General features: G+C 37.5%; 1 protein-coding gene across 3 annotated transcripts in view; it reads left to right on the forward strand.

Moving 5' to 3' along the window:
• Nucleotides 1–1,327: 1,327 nt before the first annotated feature.
• Nucleotides 1,328–6,237, forward strand: part of nlgn3a (neuroligin 3a) — a 610,831-nt gene continuing 605,921 nt past the window's right edge. For 2 of the 3 annotated variants that reach the window (XM_039765814.1, XM_039765816.1), the window contains exon 1: nt 1,328–1,667. The gene's annotated coding sequence lies outside the window, so the exon portion shown is untranslated. The remainder of the gene's footprint in view (nt 1,668–6,237) is intronic. The other variant, XM_039765817.1, reaches the window with a different exon arrangement.

Genomic DNA, 6,237 nt, shown 5'->3' on the forward strand with positions numbered 1-6,237 from the left:
AATTTCACCTGCCACAAATCTGCCCAAGCCTGTATGTTATCCAAGTCCTTCTGTAATGATATAACGGATTCCAAATTATCTGTTAATCCACCTATCTTGGTATCATCTGCAAACTTAACCAGCTTGTTACTTATATTCCTATCTAAATCATTTATATATATTAAAAATAGCAGCGGCCCTAGCACTGACCCCTGTGGAACACCACTCTTAACATCGGCCAGTTCTGATGAGGTTCCTCGCACCATCACCCTCTGCTTCCTGTGTCTGAGCCAATTCTGCACCCATCTAAAAACATCACCCTAAACTCCCACTTCTTTTAACTTGATGCCCAACCTCTCATGTGGCACCTTATCAAATGCTTTCTGAAAGTCCAGATAAATAATATCATAAGCTCTACTTTGATCGTATCCTTTTGTTGCCTCCTCATAGAATTCCAACATGTTAGTAAAACACGACCTCCCTCTTCTGAACCCATGCTGACTGTTCAGAATAACTCCTGTCCTTGTCATGTGTTGCTCACTCTTATCCTTAATAATTCCTTCCATTAATTTTCCTGTGATGCATGTTAAGCTTACTGGCCTAAAGTTGCTTGGATCTGCCCTGTCACCCATTTTATATAATGGGATGATATTTGCCATTTTCCAGTCCTACAGAATCTCTCCAGTGCGCAGTGACTTCCTAAAAATGTGTCAAATTGTGTCAAAATGTGTATTTCCAATGACAGCTGTATTCATTATTTTTTTCTTAAACGATCACTTCATTTTGTTACATTTATTTCAGAATACTACATACAATTACAGCAGCTTAATTTGTTCTTGAAATTTTAACTTGTGTTTATCATTTTAAAATGCCACCTAAAAGTGGTTTCTTTATATTTCCGTTATGTATATTATAAATTTAAAACTTTGCTTTTTACTCCAAATAAGTTAATTTAAAGTCCAACAAATTAATTACAGATTAAACTGTCTGGTGTACGTTTTATTATAAGCACAAGTTTTGTTGTATAGTTCTGACCTTTCCTATTAGATTTTGTTACCAGGTATAGAATTGTATCCCTTGTTATATAATTGCATTAATTTATAAATTAAAATTCAAAAAGGCAAGCCAATTATTTCCATTTGTTTTAAATTGTTAACCAAATGTTGGATTTAGAATGTGTTTTACAAACTTAAAATGATTGTTTTCTCACTTTTTAAATGTGTGATGCCGTTGCAGGTTGTAACGAAGTAATGAACTTTTTTCTCCTCGGCACACAAACAGTTAAATCGCGCGAGTAGTAAAGCGTGTGCCCCCAGTTGCTTTGGTAACGCGCGTCCCGATGCACGCTCTCGCCCCCTCCGCCATGTGTCCGCGCCGCTCGTGCACCTACACGGGGAGCTAACCGATGGGCAAGATTTTGGAGCATCCGTACGGAGGATTGAACCCTTTGGAAAAAAAAAAAACGCACGAAACAAGATAAAATCTGAACAGAACAACAAGAAAAAGAAGGATATCTCTAATGAAACGCACAAGGCTTACAGGACATAATTATCATCTGTAATTGTTTTTTTTTTTCGGAAAATTGCATCAAAACGAGATTTGAAAAAAAGAAGAAAAAAAATCCCCTTCTGTTAAAGTGGCTTTTTAATTCTCTTGGAATGTAGGAATCGGATAGTTCTTCAAATCAGGTAAGACGATTCGTTGAGGATCAATATTTGTGCTTCTGAGGCTGTTCGGTTGAAATTATTTGAAAATTTTACTGCAGATCCCTCTCTGCGTTTTCAGTAAACGTGAAGACTTAACGTACGGGGTGGAATCCCACATCATCTTTCGAGCACAATTATTTTTCTTGCTTTTTTACTTTCCTTTTTTGAGTACAGAATTAAAAAGAACATCGATTGAACTAATCAGATGCTGTATGTTCTCTTTTTGGTATTAGCAGTTAAGTGTATTTTGCTGTTATATTTTGCCTCATTTCTTCGCACTGCTTTTTTATTTATCACAAAATATCACGCTTTTTGAATCAAACACGGCATATGAAAAGGTGTCCTGCTATAATCTCCAAGAGTATGTGCTGCCTGGATTGTTACTTGGAAAACTGCCGCTACTGCTACTCAATTTTTATTTTTGGAAAGTAGTGAATTATTGCGGGCTTTTGTGTTTAGAAAGCTGGAAATATTTAAGCAGGTGTTTGGAAAGAGATCGGCAATGGTAGTTTTACTCAACGTGTACTTTTTAAATCAAAGGCTACCCAGTAGACGCGTTATTAATGTGCTGGAAACACTTGCCCTTTACAGCTCTTGGGCAGCGTGGTATTTGAAGCGCACTGGAACTGCCTGCTGTATCCGTTTCAGTCTATGCAGATGAAGATCAGAGATATGGAGGCTTACAATTCATGGGTCGCCTGTATTGTAATCATTACTACGTACTGAGCGTGCACCTGTGCCGTGCGGCCAGAAGAGAGTTGCATTGTGAGTGTCCCTTAATCCACACGGATATAGACTTGTGCAAAACATCATACACATACCGTGTGCATGCGCGTGTGTGTGCGCGATGAGGGGCTAGAAATGTACTATTATGATAGGCGTAACAGTAGTTTGCCATTTGGATCCGGGAATCGGGCGATCTAGAAGGGAGGAGGTGCTGGGTGCGCTGCCTTCGGTATTCCGCAAGTTAGGGGGTAAACGTGAGACGATCCATTTCAGTAATTGCGAGGACTGCAGACATCTGCTTGTCGGATGAGAATTTCTGGTAGAGTTTATCGACCGAGCATGTGCGCATTGAAAGCCAGATCTTCACAATCATGCCGTGCTTTCCGCTTTTCACACTTTTGGAGCGCACCTTTAATTGTTAAGGGGAAACGGCCTTAGGAAATCCGACGTCTTTTTTGGACAGTTTTCGAAAATTCCGTTTGATTGTTGAAAGGACCGCATGTTTGATGCACTGCGTGGCTGATCGTGGTTATAAAATCATGATTGCGTGGAAAAAAAACACGAATACTTTATCCGGGTTTATTTCTAGCAGGACCTGTTGGCTTTAAGAAGCATCGAGGCGACCATCGGGTCTGCAGGTGTTTGTCAGTAAATGATGAAAAACTGTAAAAGAAATACAGTAAAACTGAGCATTTGAAATTAAAATGAATGCTTTGGGTAGAGCAATTAAGCGAACTTCACTCTAACATTAAAATCAATTGTGAACATTGGATTTGGGGTCTGAAAAGGCAAAAAACAAACTTTGTTCTGGATTTTACTTCTTTTAGCAGAATATATTTAAATCCCTTCCGAAAAGTTTACAGATGTGAAGTAAGCTGAATGTTATTTTCTGTTTGTTAAACACATCGGTATTCTTTTTAAACATCTGATATCCCACACATTACATTTATCTTTTATTATTATTTTTTTTTACTTCAGAAGAAATCTTGGAAAGGCAGAAAAAATATTGCCAGAGGCACAGCACCAAAGAGGTTAAAATCTGTCATTATTATAATGGAAAAAAGAATTAGCAGAAAGAATTGAATTGCAAAGAGAAGAGGGGAGAAAAATTGTCAGCCTCGGAGTTGTCATGGTGATTTTGTGAATAAGCAATTGTACGAGTTGAGCTGGAACATTTAACAGAGAGTTCTTTATACAGCGTCAATGGGAACAGCCTTTAATGTTAGCCAAACGGAGTCAAAACTAATCATTTTAACATCTATCATTTGTACTGTATATGTGGCTCAGTTCCTGAACCGAGACACAAACCCACTCTCAGAATATCCACACGCTACTCAAGTCCCCACAAGGGTACACACTCTTGCACTCTGTGAACACACTGTGAGTGTGAAGGACACCCGCCACACACGGGCTCGCAGTGTATCTGAAACGAGATGCACACACGCATGGGCACATTTCAGGGTTTTTTTTTGATAACACGTCACATTACATTATTGAATGATGTAGTGGTTTGCTTAACTGTCCTCGAGAATGACTAGAAAATGCTAACAAATACCAAAAGTATCACCTTTTTTTGAAAAGAGCTGTTGCAGAGGCCATTTTTGAAATAATAATAAAAAAAAAACCCTGTGCTTTCTGTATTTTTTACTGGAGATTTTTCATGGCGATGCACTTAGGCTGTTTTGTCTTTTATTTCCATTCATATTCCTGTCTCGTAGACTGGTCTCTACCAGGGTCCCTGCTGCTCCACACAAACCCAATTCAAAAGAGGGAAAAGAAAAAAAAAAAAGATTCCCAGATCTTCGCTTTAATTTCAAGTGATGCTCAGCAATGAAGGTGACTGAAACAAGCTCAGATCAAAAGTCAGTCATTAATGGTTGAAAAGGCTTCTCACATTATATACTTAATATAAAAAGACTTCTTCATGTACCCAAAATTCCTTTATTTTTTGAAGTGTGAGCCATGCAGAGCAAAACTGCTTAAGAATCAACTTCTATTCTTATGTATTACGTACCATATATTCTTCACCAAAAGGGCAAAATCATGGCAAAAATTCAGAATAATTTTAGCCATAAATTAAGCTGAAACTGTGTAGTTTTATGCCTGCTCCTCATTAAGGTAATGTGAAGTTTAGCAGCTCTGGGAAAAGATCTTCCTGCAACCCAAATTTTTCTACATAAAAAAGATCAAAACACAGGTTATTGTTCTAACAACACACTGGAATCAGCACTCTCGTAAAAGTTTAAAATACAATAAATGGAAAGATAAGAGCAGCAAGCCAGCTTCTGGTTTCAGTGACCTGAAGGAAGAGTATGCCTTGTGATCTTCTCATTAAGTTGCAACACAGCTTCAAATGAACTGAGGAGGGCATTGCAGTCTAGGGGCTGATAGCTTGTGCATAAACAACTGCATGGCACACTTTATAGAACGCACTGACCATTATTGAATGGCATGTAGTATGATGCCCCCGCACCATTTTGACAATATTATTCAACCGAGTATTCAGTGCAGAATTAGGTCAAGGTGAGCCTTTTTGTTAACGTGCTATCACCCAATTGGTGAAGATTTGTTTGATATGCATATTTAGTTTAAAATTGTATACTGTTGCTAAACTAATTGTATGTTTTGTATTATCCATCATCATAGATTTGTAATGTGCAATATTTAAGTAACTTATTTATAGTACATATCAACATATTTTTACATAGAATATTCAAGGAATTAATTAAAAAAATAATGGCAATATTATTAACCAAAAGCCTATTTAATTACCTCAAAAAAACTGAATACATTCTAAAACAGTTCATGGTGGCACAATGGCTCAGTAGTTAGCAGTTAGGAATGTGTGACAGTTGTGAGTCCTGAGTTTGAATTCTGGCTTGGACATTTTTTTACATTCTTTTTGCATACTTTATGTACATCCACGTTAGGTTAATTGGTGATGAATAAGCGTGCATGTGTGTGTGTGTTTGTGTCCGCAAGGCACTGTGGGTCCTACCTTGTACCCTGTGATGCTGTAATGGGTGCTGGTGCCTGGAGACTCAGAATTCAATTTCACTGAGTATGAAAGTGTGTGTTTTCATAATGGGTAGATGGAAGGATAAAACAATTACTAAAATCAGATTAGGATTCTTAAGAGTGCATCTGTGATTTTTGTTTTATGAGATATTAAACATGAACATAAAAATAGGACACACTGAAATATTTAAGAGGCATCTGTTGCCTAACATTTCCAGAGTCATGGGTTCAGAGTCTAAGAGATGACTGTGTGAAGTTTAAATATTCTCAGTTAGGTCTGCATGGGTTTATCCCCCCCGACATCCCAAGGTTGTACAGGTTAGATTAATTAGTGGCCCTGTATGAGTGAGACTGGGTGTGTTCACAAGTAAGCCATGCAAAGTACAGGAACTCATCTAGGACTGTTCTCTGCCTGCCTTGCACTTGATGCTGCCAGGATGGACTCTAGATCTCCTTGACCTTCAGTGAAATTAAGTAGGTTTAATGGACAGATATAATGTTTACATCAATGAATACAATGCACATGTCCATATACATGGAAAACATTATTCAAAATGTGCTGGAGTAAGATTTTAATGAGCACTTCTACTAGTATAGTAATTATTGGACTAAAGGGTAACTGTTATGAAAGTGGAGGAAGTATCAAAATACATTACTGTGCTTAGTTTAACAATTTAACACATTTCTTTCACTAAATATTGCATATATGAAATACACACACACACACACACACAAGAAGATCTTAATAAATGAATATCTGAATATTTTCTAGGAAAATACTTACATAATAATGTAGAGGGCAATTATG

The sequence above is a fragment of the Polypterus senegalus genome, chromosome 10 (genome assembly GCF_016835505.1).
Source record: "Polypterus senegalus isolate Bchr_013 chromosome 10, ASM1683550v1, whole genome shotgun sequence".
NCBI classification, from domain to species: Eukaryota; Metazoa; Chordata; class Cladistia; order Polypteriformes; family Polypteridae; genus Polypterus; species Polypterus senegalus.